Raw genomic sequence first — 23060 nt, 5'->3', positions numbered from 1 at the left:
CTGGAGCTGCCATTTCTTTTCACAGTGCCTTATTTAAAAAGGAAAAGGACGCTCTCTATTTCTCTATTTACCTGATAACTAGTGGGGGGTGGGATACCTGATTTAGCTGGAGACTTTGATTTGTGGGATTGACAACCTTATTATGCAGTGAGCTTATTATTGATATTATTCTGCTCTCGGTTGCCATGACCACCTTGTGAGAGACATTCAATTTTCTCTCTTCCATCATCATTATCTATGAGGCCATCTGTTGTGGAAAATGAATTCAGCCTCATTTGCATGACTGATAAGCAAATTTTTTTTTTATCTATTTAACAGAAGGTCATATGCCGGGGATTTGGAGCTGGTGGAAAAAAAAAAAAAGTGGAGGAAAAAAAAAAGGCATCTCGAGAGGATGAGTGGGAGTGCGTGCATTAGAGGATGTATGTGGAAGTAAAACAGATCCCTCAGGCCTGCTAGCCTATCCTACTGCATTTGTCATTCCTGCCAGGGCGACATTTTTTTCCCCCTAAGCTTCTGCACACTAAAGAGAGTGAGAGCTTTTTCCCTGCAGTCTTCTTGAAGCCCCCCTGGTTTTTTTACTCAGTGTTGGTGGGTGTATTTTAATATATATATATATATATTTTTAATTCCCTGGAATATGGGGTATCTTTTCAGTGTTCAATGAAGAAAAAAGCAGCCTTTTCTGGGTCTCTGTGGTATGCTTCTTACTCCTCATCCTTTCAAAGTTGTAGTAAGACAGGGTGTTTCTTAACCATGCTGAAATGTCTTGCTTATGTTTAACTTGTAAATGGTTAACGGTGCAGGTGTGGACTGTGTTTTGTGCAGGGTGGGGGTTGATTCTTGTAGCTAACTGGAAAGATTATTGTGATTTTTGCAGTTGTTCTGTAGCTTGTACTTAAATGTCCATTGTTTGCTCTTTTCAAGTTCTTCTGGCAATACTGCTGTGCAGCTGAAATTGTTTTGGGCTGTAGAATAGCTCATAAAAAATCCTAAAGTGTGTGTTTACTATATGAACGCATAATGTTGCATGCATTAAGCATGTTGTTGTTTATATAAACTTGCTGCATGTGGACAGTACTTGTTTGATATGGAGAACTCGAGACAAAAACTTCACAGATTGGAATGCTCAATGACAGCAAAATGCAATTAAATAAAAGATTATAAGATACTATGTTTTACACTAAAATGACTTTTGAAAATATTGGATTTGTACTTTAAAGGGGAACACTTGTATTAGAGTAGCATTTTTGAAAGAACACTGTCTTAAATGTTTTGTATCTATAATACTCTGAAGAGAAAAAGCTTTGTAAATAATGGGTGGTTAATTCAGTTAACTCCCTGAAAACATTGTAGTATATACTTCAATTTTAAAACAGTTCTGATAAGTATGACCACAGTCCACGCACGTTTAGTGCAGATTTCTTAATCCTATTAATTTAGTGCTAAAAAATAGCAAAAGAGTAGAAAAGAAAACTACTTACATTAGTAAAAAACAAACTATCTAGTGTCTTATGGATGAGGCATTACACAGGTTTGCTTCTTTTATTTGTTATTAACAAAGATTAAACTCAGTGGAACAGAAGTGTGCCATTTTCTTCTGAGTTCTGAACGACATGCACAGCCTTATCTAGGCAAAGGAGGGTTTTTTAAACCTTTATTTGTTCTCTGTAGAAGTAATGTGTGCATAAAAGTAGCCTCTTTACATGATAAATGCTTTGTGTGGTTATAATACTCCTTTTAAAGATAGAAAAAGAGAAATGCAGTACTCTCTTTCTTGCAAATAAATACTTTTGGATTTTATTTATAATCTATGGGAAATCTCTTTTTATATTTTGAACTTGCAACAGAGAAATGATCGTGCGTGCTGGATTTCATGTGGAGAGAAGTTTCACTCTTATTGAGGTCAGCTAGAGACCATATCTCTGACTTGTCTACATTAAGTAGCTTATTCTAAATTACTTGAATAAAATTCCTCTTTTTTTAATGTGGTTTTGTTTGGTTTGGTTTGGTTGTTTTTGTTTGTTTGGGTTTTTTTGTTGTTGTTGTTTAGAAAACACTCTGCAACAGATCTAGCATTAACTTGTCATGATAATCTATTGCTGATAGTTCCTTAAAGGGTGTTCTTTTCTTCCTACCCCTCTGATTTCAGAAAGAGTGTCTTGTACATTTTTAAAAGGAAATAAGATCTAATGCTGCTTTGGCATCCGCCATATTTATCGTGCCTATTGGAATCTGCGGTGGAAGTTAGCTCACAGAACTAGTTTCACACTCAGAGCTCAGCCCAGTGCAGCTCTGGCGGCTGTGGGGAGTGGAGGGTGTCTGAAACGGTGCTAGTTTTCTCAATGGACTTCAGCTGGAAGTAATGGGATACTGTGCATTAGCAGGCTGTCTTCTAGCACGCAAAGGTTGAGGTCTCTGTCTTATCCCCTCCTCCCCCCTCCACTTGAATTGTCAGCATCTTCCTAAGGCTGGTGAATAAAACCTGCTAAACTTCGGGAAAAGCCTAACAGAAAACTCAGTTGATTCCCTTCCCCTGCCCCCCAAAAGTTAATTACCGAGCTTGGTTGGATTCATCCCCGCCACCCTGACATTTGACTGCTGCTAATTCACTGATTAATCTCATTAATGTGATTATAGCAGGATTTGGAGTTGGCTGCCATTGTTCTGCAGACAGCGCTATTCAGCCCCAGCCCTCGCCGCCCCCTTCGGCGCGGCGGTGCGGCTCCTTCAGCACCGGGAGCTGTCCGTACCGGGAGCTGTCCGGCTTATTCGGAGCTGTCCGCACCGCCAGCAGCCTGCCAGCTCACCGGGAGCTGTCCTCACTGGGAGCTGCCTGCCCGCTCACCGGCCCCGCGCCCAGCGACTGCTCCCGGAGGTAAAGGCAGGAGAGGCTTCATGCCTTCTAATTAGGTGGCGGGAAGATGGCTGTGGTAAAGCGCCGATCTCTTCATTTAAATGCATTTAAATTCTTCCTCTCCTCCAAAACCTGTCCTCATCTGCATTCTGTTTTCTGGGGTCGATCCATGGGGCAGTGCAGTTTAAACAGCACTTCCTTGCAGCAGTGGAATTTAACTCTCAGAACGTGAGGGACATTACAGGTGTCACCATACTTCGCCAGACTTTTTCATCCTAGTAAGGAGTGCTTTGTTGAGCTAAATGCTTTCATTTATCGGTTTGGGGTTTTTTCTTTCTTTTTTTTTTTTTTTGTGCAAAACCCCAGCATATCCAGCTCATCACCTCAAAAATTATGTTTGCCCTCACCAGCACTATTGTGCCTAGGGTCTTTCCTGCATCTGCACTGTGAATTCCCATTTTCTGGTGTTTGGCAATAGGAAGCATTTTATCGATTGAAAATTGATCTGAAAGATCTTTTTAAGGTCTCGTTATACATATAAATGACTTTTGCAGTCTTCAGTTGCAACAGTATTTTATATTCAAATTTGTAGGTTAGGCAGATTTAAATCAGATGGGAATAACTTCTTTAAGGTAAGGCACTTTACATAGCACTAGGACTCTGCCCTAGTTGGTATTTTGACTTTATTATCTAGAAGTTACATTGTTATCATTTAATATCAACCAATTGCACATGCGCAGTAACTTTTTTTTTTTACTGTCTTCTCTTTCGTTTGTATTCCTTATGACCATGACCCTGTACTGGAAACTGAAGACACACATTAAACTCTAGTGTGTGAAGGATTTGCCAGGATGAGCAGTGAACTCCTGCAAATCATGAAATTCAAGACACTTTAAAGACAAAGTGTTCTGCTGAGGAAAATGAGGGATCTGTTAAAGAAAACATTACGTTTTAAAGGATTTGAGTACTGTAAATGTCAGTGAAACCTCTGCAGCCGTTATAATCTATGCATAAATAATAATTTAGGTTCAAAACTGACAAAGTGCACTAAAACCGAAAAAGTCTGTTGCTTTTTTTACTATGACTTTTGCATAGTTTTTTAGTCACTGATATAATATTTTTAATAGTTTCCTATTTTCTTTTTATTTCCTATTCTTCTCATTTCTTTTCCACCCAAAATCAGTCTGTAAAGTATTGTCTCTTTAACTGCGTTAGAGAACTATATGTTTAAAGGATGTATAAAATAGGATCGTATAGGAACAGGTTTTAACAGTGACAGCCACAATATGCAAGCCAATTAAGGCTGCTCGTTAGCGGGTATATTCTTGTAATACTCCTGTCAAGCTGAAATTGTACTCCCTTATTGACAGTAGTGGGTTCGTCTGATGCGTGAGTTCTGCTTTCTGTGTTTGTCTAATGTTTCAATCTTGTTAGAAACTGCTACCAGCCAGAAAGTAAAAGAAAAGGAAGGTTTTCAACCATACTTTACTTGAAATTTGCTAACCTGGCTTACTTAACCTGCAGGAAAAATACTGTGCTCTCATTAATGCTGCTTAAACATGACCTGCATCTCCTTTTCCCCATGGATAATGCGCATTGACGAGACACAGGCTGGGGGAGGGAGAATCCAACCCACAACATTAAACCCATACCCTGACAACTTCTGGAGTATAATTAGGGCAATGAATTACCAGTCTCCCAAATTTTTTTCCATGCTGGTCTTTTTGTAAATGCTTCTAATTTATGCAGTACCCCCCCTTCCCGCCCCCCCTCCCCCCCCGAACAGTCACCGATACAGGATTTATATACATTCTTCCCCAATTAAAGCAAGCACTGTTTTTGTCTTCAGTGGTAGAAGCACCAGGCTGTTTCTTTGTGTCATCCCAAAGGCTGGACAAGATGAGCTTTTTTTCCTCAGCTAAATCTCCTTCAAAAAGTTTTACAATACCTGCCATGATAGATGTGCCACATAGTCGCCTTCACTATCATACTAAGGCTAGCCAGGATCTAAAAGAAAGAAGCTAGCTCTAGCAGAGAGAGAAGACAAGCCTTGATTTTTCAAATACGAATACAGTTACCCAAAGGTTCTGCATGTAAACCTGACGTTAGAAACGCTGAGATTTATCTGTAGGGGTGTAGATGACCCTATACACTTACAAGGGGGCCCTTTCATCACCAGGTGTGCGTGTGTGCTTCTCAGGCTGCGTTGATTTGTGTGGAAAAAACCCAAACTGACATGCCCTCGCTACGACACAAACATGGTAGCTCTCCCTCCCCGCTACGAGGAGGCTTTTCTCCCCGCAGACCCGCTCCCCCGCCCGCCCCCGCCCTGCGCGGCTGCCCTCCGCGCTCCCCGCCCGCACCTGCGGCCCGGCCGCTCCCGAGGGCTCCGCGCCTCGGCCTCGGGGGAGCCCTGCGAGTGCGGGAAGATGTAATCAGAGATGACAGAGAAATATTAAGGAAAAAAAAATCCAAACAAAACCCCCAAACCACGAGCGAGGTGGAGATGAAGGGGGGCGGGGGAAGAGACACGTAAGTCCTTTTTTTTTTTTTTTTTCTTTCTGAGGGAAACACTGCGTTTTCCACCAAAAGCGTGGATGTCGTGAGGGCTCTGCTATTGTTAGTCCCTTTCCCAGCAGGCTGACTCCTCTGAATCCTTGTGACAAATTTCCCTCCAAACCCCCTCTCCTGCCATCGGAGTGCGGCTATCGAGCTGCTCTGACGGCTCGGGATGCAAAGGGCTGGTACGCGGGGACTCGCCTTCCCTTCAGACCGCAGTGTTGCCTGGCAAGGCTGGGTGGGGAGGGAATGGTAACCTCTACAGTAACCGACATGTCTGGTCTCCACACGTCAGGCAGCGGGCTCGGGAGGGATTACCTCCCAGGGCTGGAGGAGGGTGTTCCTTGTGACTGTTGGGTCAGTCTCCCCCGCTTCTGTCGTGGCCAGCAGGGTCTGCCCGCGGTGCCCTGCCAGCCGCGGGGGTGCCCGCACCGAGCAGCGCCGCGGTGGGGAGGAAGGGAGGGAAGGAGGGAGGGGTGTGGGGAGGAGGGGGCTGCAGCACCACAATGGCAACGAGGAGGGCAACGAGACCGAGAGGCGCGCGTGTGTGTAGGGAGGGCGTGTAGGCTGTATGCGTGCGCTAGCCAGGGTCCTTCCCATGCGGAACAGCCTGCCCGCGGGCAGGGACGCGGAGGGCGGGCGGGGCCCGGCGGGAGGCGCGGCGGAGCCCAGGGCAGAGGCCGGGGCATGGCAGGGCTGAGTCCGCGGGGGCGTGCGGAGCCGTGCCAAGGCAGGGGGTTGCCGCCGCCTCCGCGTAATGATCACAGCCTGTCACGCTGCTACCGAAATGACATTTCGGGGACGGGTTTAAACGAAGCGACTCCCCGCTGTCAAGCCGCTCCTGTCGCAGGGACATCCGGCAGCCCGGGGGCGAGCCCCTCAGGGAGGCTGCCCGCGGGCGGGCGAGCGCAGGAGGAAAGCCTTTGCACAGCCATGCAGGGCGTGAGGTGTCTCTTCCCAGTCATTGTCTGTTTGACACGTTTAGTAACGCGGTCCCTGGCTAAGCGCAGGCAGCGAGAGCCCCAAAATCCACGTCAAATTGTTGGGGAAACGCTGTTAAGGGTTTGCACATGCAAATCTGCCCCTTTTTGCGGACGAACCCTGGTTTCTGTTTGGGCTGTTGATCACATAAAGTTGAGCCGCTCAAGTTGCTAATCGTGTAAGGCTGCTCTGTAAATAGTTAATTTCTTTTGTTTCAAAGGGGAGAAGATGGTGTGGACAGGTAAAATAAGCGAGGCTTCAGCAATCTAGCTGATTTAATTAATTTTATAAACCCTGGAGTGCTACCCCAGCGGCAAAACAATGATGGTTTTCAATCATTATTTTCCTTTTAAGATACATTTAGAGACCTAATTGTTGGGTGTGTTTTTTTTCTTTTCTTTTTTTTTTTTTTTTTTTTTTTTTTTTTTTTTTTTTGTGGGGGGTGTTCTCTGTCGGAGACACCATTTTACGCCAGCACAGCGGCAGGGGAGTATTTTTAGCGGTCTCCCCTCCCGGGCGGCTGCGGCGTTTTGGCGTTCCCCTCCATTGGGTGGAACACGGCGCCGGCGCGGCGCCCCCCGCCGCCGGGGAGCCCGGCCGGGGTGCGCGGCCCCAGCCCTGCCCCAGCCCTGCCCGCCTCCCGCCGCGCCGCGGGGGCCGGGCCTGCGCCGGGCACTGCACCGCGCCGCGGGGCCGGCGGGATGGATGCGCGCCGCGCTGCTTAAAGGATGCGGGCTGAGGCGGGGTAAGTCAGCAATCTGCTACGGATGCTGTTCTGCTGCAGTAATGTGGTCTCTAGGGGAACTCGGGCTTGATGCATGCTACGCTACCTAGGCTTCCTCCAGCCCGTCGCCTCTCTGCTGCTCTTAAATGGAGGTTACAGCTGATCCATCAGCTACAGAGCTGCACGCATGCCCATCTTCTCAGCCTTCAGTGGTGGAAACTTAATAATTTCTACCTTCGACTTCAGGCCCGTTGGTTTCCTGTCTGAAAGCATTATTACTTTTGTCCATGTGGCAAAATAATTAGCATACAGATGAGAAGGGATCCTGCCTCTGAGCCTCAGTGGCAGGAGAAGATGTGCAGTGGAAAGTTGATTGGATGAATGGAGAACAAATGGTGGGCGTTCAAAAGCATTAGGAGAGTTTTGTTGTCGTGGAACAGGTTTGTCAGTTTTCTGGGTGAATCTCGTAAGATGGAAGGCAGGGTGGCTGGTGCCGAGACGACTGCTTGACAGACTGTGGCCTACTTGAAGGTGCACGTTTGGACTGCATGCATAGATAATTCCTTTGGACTACTTTGTTTTGCACTTCTGCGGCTTTCCCTTTGCTATTCCTTCAAGGTAAATATGTCCTTTTATCACTGTTGTGTGCAGGGCACTTTGCTGTTGTTGACAAAGTGATGGAAAGTTCATACTCTTTGGGCACTTAACAAAGGAATAACTGGGGTTCATACTTCTCCCACCCCAGCTCCTCAACACATACTCCTGTGCATAGAGCTGGAGGAGGCTGAGCACCTCAGGGGGCCCGATCCTGCTCTCCGGGAAGTCAACGGGGAGTTTGACATTGCTTCCAGTGAGAACGGGATCAAGCTCTCAGTGATTGTTGTTTTAATAACGACTGCTGGAAATGTCAGATTTCTGCCTCCTGTTTTCTAGAACAATGTGGGCAGATCTGTAAAATTAGCAACTACTGTTTCAATGAAAGCCCAGCTGTGATTAGCTTTGATTGGTGTGGTATGCGTTTTCTTGGCTGAAAGGAAAAAAATGCTTATTTAACACAAACTCACCAGTAATGCTAAAACCTAAGTTGTTGATTGACAAATTACTAGTGATTCTCTCAGTTCCAAATATCTCCGTTATATATGTGTCCTTACAAAGGCTTCTTTTTTGAGAGGAGGAAACAAAAGAAGAAAATAAACAAGCTATCTGTGAATTACATATTTTTTTGCCAGATAATAACACTGAGTCAGACTGGAATCCCACTTCTCGAACAGAGCATCCATTGATGGGCATTTCTTATATAATTCTGATGCTGTGTATAAAATATGGGGGACTTTAACATTTAGTTATATTTACTTTTTTTGTGTAGTCATTTAGGAATATTTTTATCCAATTTTAATGATTCCTTATCTCCTTAAAAATGGTGATTTTCATTTTAACTGACCTAATTTTGAAGCTGCAGTTAAGGTTGGGGTTAAGTAGAAATTTTTATTTGTTAATTGTCTTTACATAGTTCTTATGACTATTATAGAACAGTTTAATGAATTACTTGCTTTAATTTGAGTGGTGTGGGGTTTTTGTTACCCTTAATTATGTTGTTTTGGAGAACAACAGCTACAGTTCCAAACGATGTTTAGTTTTTACCTTTCTTTGCTTTTTTTTTTTTTAATTGTCATTTCAGTTTTGTGTGATAGTTTATTCTCAAAAATTGCCAAACAAATAAAAGTCTTTGTCATGTCACTTTGCAAAAAAAAAAAATATTGGAAGAAACTGTTAACCCTTAGTAGGCAGTTAGCAGATACCCCTGATGATTTATTAAGGTTCATCAAGTTTGATATGATAAGGTTAAACTTGGTTGCTGTGGTGTAGTCTAGTGAATATGTTTGCAATATGAGGCATTTAAAAACAATCGAGATGGTAGCATAACACTTTGAACCATAGAAATACAGAGTGATGCAAGACTGTATGTAATGAAACAGGATTTTTCACTGGGGTAAAAAGTAATGATTATGTTTTTCTAAAAGCTACATTGATTTATCAAGAGAAACAAAGAGAAGAATAAATGATTATGGTGAGTAAATGTAGAATTAGGTACATTTTAAACTAACAGTGGATTAAATTTTGTATTTATTTTCCAACTTCAACTTTCTGGAGAGTGAATGTTCTTCACTCTCTCCTCCCTTTATTTTCACCAACAAGGGTAATGCTAAACATTTGCAGTGGTTTCTTAGTTTTAGATTCAAATACTCAGTTATATGCCTACAATTTCAAAAAGGGCATCAGTCTTATTGTAGTAGTTCTTAGTTCATAGTGTGACTTTGTTGTTTTACTCTGTAGTCTCGGATCTTACATATTATAGAATTGAGCAACTGTGTGTTTGGAGACAAAGACAATTAAGAAAGAAGAGGCGCTACTTCAGTGTAACCAGAGTGTATTATTTTTTCAGATTTGTTAAGGACTATTTTGAGGGTCTCTTTTTTTCCTGTTCTTTTCTATTTTGTTTATTTTTGTGTTGAAGAGATTACTAAGATATGCAAAGAAGTATTTTGATTACATACACATACATGCATACACATATGCAGCAGTTTATTAACTAGATATAGAAACTTTGCCGTGTGAATGGCAGAGGAGGTACTGTTGGAAATTGTTCTGTGCTGGTCAGGCTTTTATGTGGACTCCAAAGGAATGAAAATAAAATTCTCATCCATCAGCATTTCCACGGGAAACCAGCATGGGCATTTCTTTTTAAGTGCATCACACGTTTATAAAACAAAGTTGTCTATAATAGAATCTATTTCTTGACCGACTCTGAGGACAGTCATTGTTTTGTTGAGAAATTCAGTGATGGAAAAGTACTTTGATATGAAATAGGTATATAACACTGAATATTCTCATGGAAATACTGGATTTTTACCACTTTGCCTGAGCTTAATAAACATGTGCATCATGTTGATCAACTTTCAGTGAAGATGTGTAGTTCTTGATAGTATAGTACCAGAAAAGTTTATGGCTGTGGATTACTTGCTGACCTTTTCTTTCTCATAATAGGAATGATGAGAAATACTAATGAGATTATCAGTGAGGTTTTAAACAGAAGTGCAGCCAGATTTCTATGGAATGAAAATGGGTATAAACCAAATAGTATCATCTTCTACACATATCCTAGATGAAAAAGTTACAGGAAGAGCAAATCAAAGCTTTTGTAGGTTGTTGACAAAGATTACCTCTTTAGACTCTTTCACAGTATTTTGCTTTGATTAGGAGTACTCTGCCTATTTTAACCATAGAGGAAAAAGCAGCAAAATGTAATGAAATTGAAATGAAGGGGGAATGTCTTGTGTTGGGAAGGAGAGGTGGGATATGGAGACAGACAGCCAAAAATCATAATAGGATTTTTGATTCCTTAAAAGGGATCATTCTTCTGGTCATGAAAACAGTAAACATTATTATTAGATCGGATTTAAAATCTGATCTCAGTTCAGATTTGCAATGTGTATAAACTATTTCAATATGTTTGCACTGAAGCTGCAGATGTGGAACACAGTCACTTAGTAAGGAAACTGGCCAACTTGCTTGTGGAAATAACCAGGGCTGCAGAGTGCATCACAGAGATCCATCCAATCAGGTCAGTATAGAACTGTCTGGTAGGTTGTAAACAATAAGAAATCAATGTTGTGTCTGCCAGTAGACCCTTTGGTTTGCTGAAACTCGCACCTGCCTAATGCATCTGGGCAGTTGGTTTCAGAAACCATTTTCCTTCAGGATAAATTTTATATTTCTGGAGGGTCTGTCACAACCAAATTGATTACAGCTCTGCATCAGCCAAACTGATAGCTATCTGTAAGGTCACAGATTTCTGACCAAACCACCAGTGGAGTCCGTTATTTTGTGAAGTACTAAAGGTCTGCATCTCTCATACCTTATGTGAGCATGGCATTTTTCATCAGGAAGTTGATTAAAAAGGGCATGCTATACTACAGATGTGTGTTCATTTGGCATGGCTTCAGCTGGTTCAGTCTGAATTCGGCAAGTGCTGTCCATCGTTTGGTGCAGTGGTGATGAGAATCAGTGCAAAGCAGCAATTAAAATAAAAAAAAAAAGTATTATTTTCACAACAGGTTTTAAGAAGGCTGCTGTTTTGTTCCTACTTTTTGTGAGCCTGCTGCTAACCCCAAAGGAAAAAGAGCAAAGAGGGGAAAGAGGGCTTTGGAACAGACTTCTAATATCATTTGATAAAGTGACAGACCAAATACATTTCTCATGTGGTTTCAGTAAAATCAAAAGAAAACATCTTACTCTCTCATGTTTTTGTAATTAATAAGATTGTTTACAGACAGGATGTAATGGAGAATATAGTAGCAATGCAAAAAAAGCCTTTAGAGTGCTCACTGAATGGCTAATTTTTTGCAGGCTCTCTGTTGATGTCGTCTCCCCCATGTCCTGCCTCCCCTCGTTCCCCCCCATAGAAACAGTGATACTTACTTGAAAGATGTAATACTACAATATTTATATTGCGTATCAATAGCTTGCTTTATTTTTCCAAGGGAAATCCCCTTTTCTCCTCCTGTCTCTAGCCAATACTGGAGGATATTACCAAGGGAATAAAATTTTATGCCTAATTTTAGTGTTCCTCTGCCTAATGTAGTGTGAATAAGTACCATGTTACAGCATTTAACCTAGTCCGTCTTTGTCAGTTTCTGAACAGTTTCTTGATTCAAACAAAGTAGTCAAAATGCAGAAAGATAAAATCTCCAAGGTTTGTTATGAAGACAAACTGTAGGGAGTAGATGTTCTGGCATTCCTTCCAGTGCTGCAGAGGGCATTCTCTCACTTAAGGAATACCCTTGAAAGGGGTTTCCCAGGCCTCTTGTGATACTGTGAATTGGTGGCTCATCCTTTTATTTCTTACCTCTTTCCCTAGAGTTAGTTGTTAAATCCAATGCATTAGTTTTCAGCACTGGTGATTTGTTTTAGTAATGTTTTCAGAGATCCTAGCAATTCCTCTGTTGTTTGAAGAGGAAAAGGCCCATGTTTAAATATGAAACTGTGTTTATAACAACTTTGCATACATCGTGGCTGTCATATCCTGTGCATAAATATTCAGGATTGTTTTTGGGTATGTGCATATTTAGGAAGAAATAATACTGTTATGTCATAAAAAATGATGAGGTTGAGTGCAGGGCTTTTTATTTTCTGCGTATCTTTATAGTGCTCTTGGTATGTCTAAGACAAGTTGTTTTGCATTCAGAATGATATTTCTGCAGTGTCTTGGTTATGCATAGTTTGATTTAAAAATCCACAAAAATAAATTCCTTGACCTTAGAGTTGACACTAAAAAGTAATGCTTGTGTTTTTTCAGCACGTGCAAGCACAAAGTCCGTTCCGGGTCTTGTAGGAAACACCCAGAGTTTACGCAGGTCAAGTTAAGCTATCCTCACACATAGGAAAAGCTGTCTGTTCCAGCAGTGGTAAGATGCCTGCACAGTCGATGTGTTACTTATTTACTAAGAGAAAAAAAATTTACTAAGTTTGTCAAGAATTTTGCAACCCTCTGATCTTTTGGCTGTGATCAACGTGCACCCAATCTGAAACTCCAGTTTTCATCAGACTCCAGATCTCATCACTTCCAGTGATGTATAAACATTTTTCTCAACCTTCTAAATTATGCTGCATGTTTGGATCTACTTGACCTTAAGGGCTTTACTCTGTGTGGAGTTATCGGACCTCCATATTCCAGGAAAATAGAGTACTTCAGTCCTCAGGGATAGTGGGCGCAGGCCAGGCTGCAGCATTCTCACAAAAACTAAGGTGATTTTTGGACATTGCAAGTATAAGATGGAGAGGTTGTGATGAGAGGAATGAGTAACAATATCACAACAGGGAAAAAGAATCAAACATTCAGTTAAAAGGAACCTACTAGTGGAAAAACTGAGGTTCTGTAAACCAATATACAGAATTTGGATGCTAAGGAAAATTAGAACTCCATGACCATTGGACATTTGACCTCAAAAAAGAGAACAGCCTCAGAAGTGGACATAGACAACAAGCTTGTTGAGAAGGATTACACAGAGGAGTCAGGAGGTCTACTTGAATGAAGTCAGGAGTGCTACATGAACCCAAAAACCAGCTGGAAAAACAAAGCAAACTCAGGTAGGTTTATTTTTATATGCTACTTGTGGTACTTTTTGGTTTTTTTTGGTTTTTTTTTTACAAACTTTCTTTCACAGCTCTAAGAACTCATTCTTTCTCTTCAGTTCTCCCATCCCTTAGACTATTGTCTAATTGTAAGAGGAAACAAAATGTCTTTCAAATAACCAGTTTATTTTTGCACTCTTACATGTACTGTCAATTATAAGTAAAAAAGATAGAACACACACAATATTCTTAAATGTGTTCTAAATATACATAAATGTATGGTCGTCATGTAGAATTCCTGTGACTAAATACCAGTTTTTGTATGCAGGGGCAAAAACAATGGCAATGAAGCAGACACCTTAGTATGCTGTTAAACCAGATGGGAAACAAGACTGTAAAAAGCAGTCTTGTAAGTGGTTGCTGAAACTGTGTTTTCTGTGAATGAAATGTAGCCATGTAGTAGAACCTTCGTACCTGCAGTCCCTTGCTTTCTGAGAGTAAATCAAATTCAAAACTTTTTTTTTTATTTGGGGAATTTATTTATTTGATATTGGCTCACAGAAGCTACTCACTGAATTAAACATAGCAGCTATCCATTTCCATTCATGGATTTTCAGGTTGATCTTTGCATGAACATCCCCTTTTATCTTCAGGACATTGTCAGCATTTTTCAGCAAGCGTTCTTTAGATGTTGAGAGTGAGGAAAGCCTCTTCTCCTTCTTCTTTTAACAATGTGTTACTGCCTCACCTTTGTCAGCTCTGGAGAAGTGCTCATTGCAGAAAGGCTCATAACATGTCTGGGCAAACTCAGCTGCTCTGCAGATATTTCTCAGGGGTCTCTGCACTTTATGAACAGATCACTGCCCATTCAGTGGGAGTTACTGCCATGTTTCTGCAGTTGGTGTGTCCGGTAGTCCACACACTCTGTATGCCAGCTCTTCAAAATGTGCAAGACTTCAAGTAGCCATCATTGACAGACTTTCTGAACTGCCCCTACAAGGTTGATCCATTTCATATTTTATTAAAAAAAAGTATGTGGGAAAAAGATGGAATTTTTTTTCTATGACCTGTCCAATCTAACAGTGCCTTTTATGTTTTGTTGTTGCTTATCAGTGACCTTGGCTGAGAAGAAGCAGATGATGATAAGAAGAAAGAAAAGAAAGAAAAGGGTAGATGTTTTCCATAGGTCTGTTTGGCCTTTGTGACACAATATGCTGGAGAGAAGGCACACTTGAATAGTTTACTTTGAAGACTGAGCATCCTGATTTAGCAAATGCAGGCACTGCAAAGCAGTATAGGACAAAACACCCAGTGATTTCACTGCAGCTGTCACTGTGCTTCATAGAGAGCTCTGCAGAGTTGGTCTCATCCCATATACCTTCTTTCTTTACCTCCTACCTGCCCAAGAGCCAGCACAGATTGCCACAGTGTTAATTCTAGCCAACTCCAGTGGAAAATAAGGGCATATGACAAGAGTGCACATATGTTAATGACTCATTCACCCTGAACATTTTACTTGTCATTTTATGTGTTGTTTGTTATGGTTAATAAATTTTTATTTGGCAAAAACTGTGATGTATTTGTTCTGTTTGAAAAACTGTATGGAACGCTCCTTTCCCATTACCCGTGCTTCTTGCCAAATTCAGTAAAATGTGGTTAACTTGAAATTCATTTTTTTTTTAGCAATCATAAGTACAGCTTACTCAAAGAGCAGAACAAGCAGATTCAAAGCAGTACTGCCAATAACACATATCAGAGTATGCTTCTGAGGCTTCCAGGAATTGTATTCAGATTGATTTCTATAATTGCTCTTTTGTATTCAGAATTACAAGTCTTTCTACTCAGTGAAAGCATCTTCATTTTTGGTTTTAGAGGTGTTTTTAATTTACCAAATATACATCAGAAACCACTGAGCAATACTTGTATCTTTGTTTTCAGGTGCCAGGTGAATCACTTCAGGAGCTAGGAAAGGAAAGATAGAGCAGCTTTTTGAGAATTACAGTTAATGAAGTAGCTATCTTTATAAATACTGGGGTCTAGAAAACTGTCTTTGCATTGCTATATTGCAAAAGGATTCCTAAAAATATGAACTGTACATAGATTTCATAATTTCACAGAAGTTGGGGAGCCACCCTCACTTTATGTAACTACTTGAAAGCCTCACTTGTGTTTATGTATGAGGAAGTTAAGAGAAGTGTAAATGGGATACCTTGCTAGCTAAATTGTTTACTTTCCTATACAAGAGTCACAATTACACCTTTATAATAACATATATATATATATATAAAATACTACACCTTTTTATAATAGGTAAGATTTGTCAAGACCATGTTGCTAACCACTGCTAAACAGTCAGGGTTTACAGATTCCCAGAGCCTGTATGCCACTAATTCTCCATGTGTAAATGCTTTTGATTTAGAGGTGTTTCCACTGAAAAGCTGATATAAACTCAACACACAATTAAGAACTGGAATTTCAGTGTCCTGTATCTAGAAGCTTTGTTTCTGCTATTGACCATGCTACATTTACATCAAAGGCTAAATATCATGAGTTTTGGTGTGTTTAAACCAGTTGTGGAATGCTTTCACTTCATGGCAGGTTTTATTTTCTGCCTCCATCTTTTACTTTTCCTCAGTTTTGTATATATCTCGAAAAATCTCCTGATAAAATTGAAACTTTGAATGTTTAGGGAAAACAGGTATTACAATATGAAAGAGACTTAAGAACTCCACTGATTTGTTCCATATATGTTTCTAATGGTTTTATAGACTGAGTATGAAAATATGGAAGTATTAAAATGAGGAAAGGAAGGAAGAACCAGGAGCTCTCAAAAAAAACCCAGCAGAGAAAACAGGAACTGGGGGAAGCCAAGCTTAAACTCTTACAATTCCTTAAGCAGTTGTGGGGCCCCACAGTGCATTGCCAAGCATTTCCCCCCCCGAAATTGTCTGCAAATAGTATAAACTATTTTTAATTCCAAAATCCTTCTGTCTAACAGAGCCATTTATGAAGAAAACTTTATTTGTATGGACCTCCCTAAGTGCCTGTGTGGAGTTCAAGGAACATCAGGATGACGCTGTTAGGCTTATGATTTAGTTTCAGGTAGTCCTGCAAGGAGCAGAGATTTGGACTCCATCCTTATGAGTTCCTTCCTACTTGAGATAATATATGATTTTATGATTCAAGAGAACATGATTTCTAGACAATCCGTGTTCTTGAAAGCTGTTCAGAGTGGCACAGCTGCTTACTGGGAAAAGTTTCTACTGCAAACTGGACATTAAAAGATATTTTTTCTAGGAGAAATGAGGCCTTTTCTTAGTTATCTGTAGTATTTTGATGTAAGGGTGCAAGTAAGGAGATTCCACCTGTTCCTCATTTTTACCAGCTAAGAGGTGAAAAGAAAACAAAAGTTTAGGACTAGAAACTGAGAAAGCAAAATCAGTAGCTTTCCTGACAGTTTTTTTGTTGATACATATTCTGAATTTTCATATATGAGAATTACGGATTTCAGATCATAGCTTAATACTTTTAAAGAAGAAGTGACCTCACCGTTAACTGTAACCCTAAAATGGCTAAAAAATGTCTCAGTGTTCACTCATACTGTTATTTTTCTACTGAAACATCAAGATGTTAGAACCATGGTAACAGCAAAGAGAATTTGCCAGACAGCTGTATTAGTACAAGGAGACAATACATTTGCATGGCGACGTTTACAGAGCCAGTGGCCTAATCCTGTTCCACTGAAGTAATGGAGAATTTCTTCAGGGGAAGAAAGCATTTTGTGTTAGTTTCCAGGTTTTTCAACTGTTAACTTACTTTTCCAGTATGCCTTTCAAAGCAATTCCATTTAAGATATAATTATTAACCCATGCTTTGTCAATTGAATTCTTGATTACTTTATCATTTTGCCCGAAGGTCTGAATACTAGATTTGAATATGGTATGTAATTTCTTTAAGTAGTTTCTTGATCAACCAGTACCTTGGCTGTAGTAAGCTTAAAAACAACATTCCCCAAGAGGTATCACACCCATGACATAAGCCAAGAAGTATTTTACCATTCTCTCTAGAGGCAGGTTGCTGCCCCTGTTTACAGGTAGCTGGGAACACTAATGATCAAAACAGTACCGAATTGAAAGGCATAGGATATCAGTATTAATCAACCTTTCTCTTTACTAAGCAGTGTGTAACCGATACATCCATAATCGTTTCTGGTAAGATCCTGACTGCTTCTGGAAAATAATCTTTTAAATACAAACAACCTCCTTTACTTCATCTTCCCTGAAACCGCTTTGCTTACCTTAAACTCTGCACGGAGGTTTTACTCACATAATTAAGAAAATCAGTGCAAATGAAGAACATACAATTTGCTTTAACTGCTTAAATTTTTATGTGCATCATACAAGACAATAGATAAGTTTGAATGCATTGCTGCAAATCTTGAGAACTAGCTACATTATATTTTAATAGCTGCAGATGTCTACTGGAAACATTGGGAGGAACCTTATGCCTTAGAAAACAAGATATCTGTGTATAGACAGAGCATAGCAGAATAAAATCCTGATTCTTGTATGATTTCATGGCCTGGGTATTCACATTTCATAGGTCTATCCATCTCTTACTCATTACTTAAATGCTTACAGAATTAAGGCCTAAGCATTTGAAGGTTTAAGACAGCATATTCACTAAAAACAGCAAACTTTTTGAAGTTCTTACTATGAAAAACTGGAAGTAGGACAATAATTGAAAAAACACACCAGTATTTCTCCTTTCAAATGAAATAGTTTGATTTTCTATTAGAAATAGCTTTCAGTACTTCCTTTATTTATGTTATAAAATAAGATACAATTCAAAATTCTTGTGTTTAAATCAAATTATCCAGTTAAACTCAGACCTTACTATTGTCTGATTTGCCAAAGATCTAATTTTAAATTAATGAGAATTAATAAAATAGCCTCATAGGGCAAATTTTTTCTGGAGCTGAAACTGGAAAAGATTTATGTGGTACCGTCTCTGACAAGTTTACCTAGTTCAGTGGCACCGAGATCTATGAATCCCCAAGTTTTGCCTAAGTAGCTTGTTTTTCCAAGCACTCAACAGGCACTCCTTGAAAACCTCAAATATCTGGTTAGAAGATATGAGAGGAAGAGGATTCTTTCAGTGTTAGACAACTGCATTTAGGCCTGGATGGTTAACTTGAGGATCATTTACAGTTGTAGAGATTCCTTGTTTGTCACTGTATGGCATAGAGGTAGAAAATAGATTTGGATACACTTCCCTGCTTGTGCAACATCATTGTGCAACTTCCTCTGTCTTGTGATATGCTTATCCGAGCTACAGTTAGCTTTACATATGAATGAGTTATACACTGCGTTGCAGTACACTCTTATCTTGATGCTTGTGCCCTTTTTGCCCTTTTTTAGATTTTTAGAGAATCATTGAATGGTTTAGGTTGGAAGGGACCTTAAAGACCATCTAGCTTCAACCCCCCTGCCATGGACAGGGACACCTTTTTCTAGACCTGGCCCTGAACACTTCCAGGGGTGGGGCATTTACAGCTTCTCTGGGCAATCTGTTGCAGTGCCTCACTACCCTCACAGTAAAGAATTTCTTTGTAATATCTAATCTAAACCTATTCTGAGTTTGAAGCTATTCCTCCTTGTCCTATTTTTACATGCTCTTGAGCAAAATTGCCCAGTTGACCCCTGAAGAACAACACTCATCACTTGGATATTGAGCTGTTGACCACAACTGTTTTGAGCCAATTCTTTATCACTCAGTGGTCCATCCATCAAATCCATGTCTCTCAGTTTAGAGAGGTAGGACTGTTGCACAAGTCCAGGTAGATGACATCAGTCGCTCTTTCCTCATCAACCAACACTGTAACCCCATCATAGAAGGCCACCAAATTTGTCAGGCATGATTTACCTTTAGTGAAGCAGCGTTGGCTCCTTATTTTTCATGTGCCTTAGCATAGTTTCCTGGAGGATTTTAGTATTACTTAGTTATTGCATCTCTTCTAATACAAAAGATACTTTGCAAATTGGCAGTGTGGCTTGAGAGCAGATCTGTGTTATCACTAGTGTTTCTAACCCAGGCTACTAACTAATTTTAGACATTTGTTTTTAAAAAGCATTTCTAGGGGCCAACAAGGAAAAGGAAAAAAGGAGGGAAAATAAGAACAGGGTTTCCTTGATGATGGTGAATAGTATGATGTTATTTTTCAAATTTATGACAGATGCTACTTCTTGAAGGGATTTCAAGTACCAAGTGAGAAGTAATCTGAAAAATAATAAGTAAATGTATTAGATGAATCTTTACTAGCCTTTGCCTGGTGAGCCAAGTGGAGGGGTGTGGTTCCTTTGTCATTCCACTTAATGAGTTTTCTCTCTTTTCTACCATCTCCTTATTTACCAATAAGCCAGTAAAAGTATTTGTCCATCAAAATGGTCAGTATGGATACAGGGTGTGGTGCAAATGTACCTGAGCTGGCTTTAGTCACTGACTTTGTGCTAGAATTGTTGGAGAAGGTGCAAGGTGGTTGAGATGATCCTCAGTTGTGGGTTTTTTTCTTTAAAAACTGATAATAGTCTGGACTGTGAAATTTTATGAGGCTGATAGACTTACCAAGACCAGCAACCCAGTTGGTTGAATAAGCAGAATTCATGTTTCCCTCCTGTTGTGTGTTTTGCAAATAGGCTTTTTTGAGAGCAGATTGATTATTAAGTACCTAAGATAGTATGTTATGATCAAGTGGCATAAAACATTTGTACCTGATGTGCCTTAATCAAATGTTACAAATGTGTATGCTGAATTAAATAAGTGTGGAGGTAACAGTGCTTTATTTGATGACAAAAATACAATTATTTTTGTGACAGCTAGTCCTTGTAGTTAATGCTCATCCAAGAGCTTATTTTAACTTAGAGACTATATAGTATATAATTTACACATTTGTAGAAAAATTGGATTGAAAAGGGTATGTGGAGGCCCAGTCCAATCCACTTCTCAAAGGCATCAAATCAGGATATAGCCACAATAAATTCCAAAGTTCAGTCTTGGACAGCTGCAGGTATTGTGGAAGCACATGAAATGCTGTAAGAAAAAAGCATATTTAAAGTCAGTTTCTGAAAGCCTATTTAAATGTGATTATAGAGTATGCTTCTGTAGCTATACTGACTTCACCTCATATTGCCATGTACATGTAATTTTATTTCTGGCATTTCCACATGTCTCTGGGAATAGAAACATCCCTAGAGTCAAGAGCTGAATCTTCTGTTGGATCAGGTGGCAAAAGGAAATCCACAACATCTGCACAGGTCAGAAGGGAGGGAGGAAAATGCAAGCTGAAGGCCAGTGTATCTGAAAAATATCTTAAGAAATCCTCTACATCTTCTGTTCTGAAAAACCATTTGGAAAAGGAAATTCTATTTTTAATCATAGAAATGCATTTCATTTGCAAGTTAGAAAAAATACAGTAGGAACCAGTTCAACACCAAAGGGAAGGTACCATCATTGGCCAAACAGGTCCTTCACATTTTAAGTTCTTTTATATAATGACATAAATTAAATGAAAAGCATGAAAAAATTACCTATTAAGAGGAGTGGTACAAAAGAGGTAGTCATGCACTTCATTAAACACAACTTAGAAACAAAATGGGAGTAGGATAGTTCAGGTTGTTTGCTTAAGAGATCTCTATTAAGAAATACATTGGCTTTAATGCGGGTATTGACACTGTGGAATGGTGAAAGCTAGTAATTTTTGTGTTTCCAGAACAAAACATCATGCTCCTCTGTCTTCTACCTGCCTTTATGCTGGTCAGTAATGGCCCTAAGCACTCTTGGATTTGTGGATCAGAGATGACATGGAGTTGCCTGATACAAAAATAAAATGGAAACTTTGCTGTGCATAGGACACAGATGGGTTCATTTCACTTTAGAAAGGCAAAAATCACCACTTTGGACACAGTTAGGACATTAGGGATCAAACTCTTCTCTTTGTAGCACTAGTGTAAATATAGTGTGGGCAGTGGTTTTAATGGATGGTTTTAAAGTATCCAACTGTTGTTGCAAGAATAACTTGAACAACTTGGAAAGGACTGCAGGTCTAGCAGAATGTCAGGTGTGAACACAGATTAGAGCTAAAAATTTTGATTAAAAATAAATCCTCTATAATTTTTAGTTTAAAAATCAGAATTTGGGAGGTCCTTTTAAGGAGACAGAGCTTTCACCGAAGGTCTACATTTTAAGCAGGCCTTCAGACACATTTCTAACTTCATAATACTCTGAGATTTCACATGATTGAGCAATTTATAGAATCTTCACTCACCTTTAAGGTTTTGATATTTTTTCACATGATATCACACATGCTGTGACATCTGTTTTGCACTCATAGTAAAAATGACATTGTTCTTAACAATGTCAAATAGAGATAAACATGGAGTCAGAGGGGATAGTGAGATGTAGAATCCCTTGAAGCTGTATTTTAAGGCTTCATGACTGACAAAGCAGATGTGCTTTTTCTGCAGGGACCATCTTTTTCTTCTGTGTCTTTACAGCACTTAGCACAAGGTGTTCAGTTGCATGACATGGGCTGCTAGCAAGAATAACATATGCATGTTAGATATCCTGTAGGGACAAGACTGCTGTTTTATTGTGAGTCAAGGTCAGCTGTGGATGAAGAACATGGTGTTGACTTATTTGACTAACTTGTGGGAAAGGCAACTTAACCTATGTCTTTCACTGTGGATTAGAGAGTGAAATAATTATGGGGCAATATTTTTAAAAAGCAAACAACACACTCTTTGTGTTCTCTGTATCAATAACTACAAAGCTAAAACCAGCAGAGATTCATTTGTATATAGTTGTAGATACTGTATGGTTGCCTTGTATATTGATGTCATCCTGCTGAACTCCCAGTCATCAGTCGTGTTTTACATCTGTGTGTTCAAGAGAAGGCCCAACCCCTGTGTTGGCAAGGTAAAACACACTGTTATAACTTTAGTTGAGGCACAATTCCCATTTGCCTCAAATGCAGGTATTTAAATGATCCTGTGCAGGGGATTGCCGAAGACAAGCTGCTTTACAGTGTACTGCATATACTGAAGACTTAGTGTACTTTAATCATTCCAGACAATATCAGTGGCAATCATCTCTGATTTTTATAATGTATGGGTGTGGATCCCTGTGGCAAGCTGAAAATTCAGCAGAAGTGTTAGTTAATTATAAAATTCCTGAATATATGATTTTTCTAAAAATATTTTTGAAATGAAAGTGTAGCAATATGTCAGTCTCAAGCTACAAGCTACAGTTGTTATTCATTCTTGGAATGAGTGACACTGTTTGTTTCCTATACCCTAGGAAAGCCTATGTGGTTACTCAATTTAGAGATAATGATAGGAAAAAAAAAAAGATTGTATTTATAAAGGAGAAAAAATACTTCTAGTAATGAGGTAATACAATCTGACATGTTTGATCTTGTTTTGGGATGAGCTAGGTGACCTTTTGAGATCTTGTTTCCTGTGACTGCATAGCTGCAAAAGAGAACTTGAGAACTAAAAAAAGAAAGATCAATTCAAGGAAGTGAAACTAAAGGACTTGGCTATTGAATGAGGCTGATCCTACCTTTCTGTAGACATGGAGCAGTTGGAGACTAGCTGGCTGCTGCAGATACTGGTAATGACCTAGTCAGCCATGTGGAACTTTGTGGGGAGGAATTTATCAAGGTTCAAAGTAAAATGAACCTAAGATCTGTTCAGGCTCTTAGGAAAGCAAACACTTTTGAAAACTAAGGAAGTTTTGTAGGGGAAAACA

General features: G+C 39.9%; 1 protein-coding gene across 18 annotated transcripts in view; it reads left to right on the top strand.

Moving 5' to 3' along the window:
* The first annotated feature begins 455 nt into the window (after positions 1-455).
* MYT1L (myelin transcription factor 1 like) overlaps positions 456-23060 on the top strand; it is a 299623-nt gene continuing 277018 nt past the window's right edge. For 12 of the 18 annotated variants that reach the window (XM_050316731.1, XM_050316729.1, XM_050316728.1 and 9 more), the window contains exon 1: positions 5235-5389. The gene's annotated coding sequence lies outside the window, so the exon portion shown is untranslated. Of the gene's footprint in view, positions 592-5234; positions 5390-7113; positions 7143-7201; positions 7740-23060 lie in introns of those variants that run through there. The other 6 variants (XM_050316730.1, XM_050316726.1, XM_050316721.1 and 3 more) reach the window with 5 other exon arrangements.

This window comes from Myiozetetes cayanensis, unplaced genomic scaffold (assembly GCF_022539395.1).
Source record: "Myiozetetes cayanensis isolate MyiCay16 unplaced genomic scaffold, myiCay2020 scf2-11, whole genome shotgun sequence".
Lineage (NCBI taxonomy): Eukaryota > Metazoa > Chordata > Aves > Passeriformes > Tyrannidae > Myiozetetes > Myiozetetes cayanensis.
Note: the sequence above shows the minus strand (reverse complement) of the source record. Positions and strands in the feature narration are given on the sequence as shown.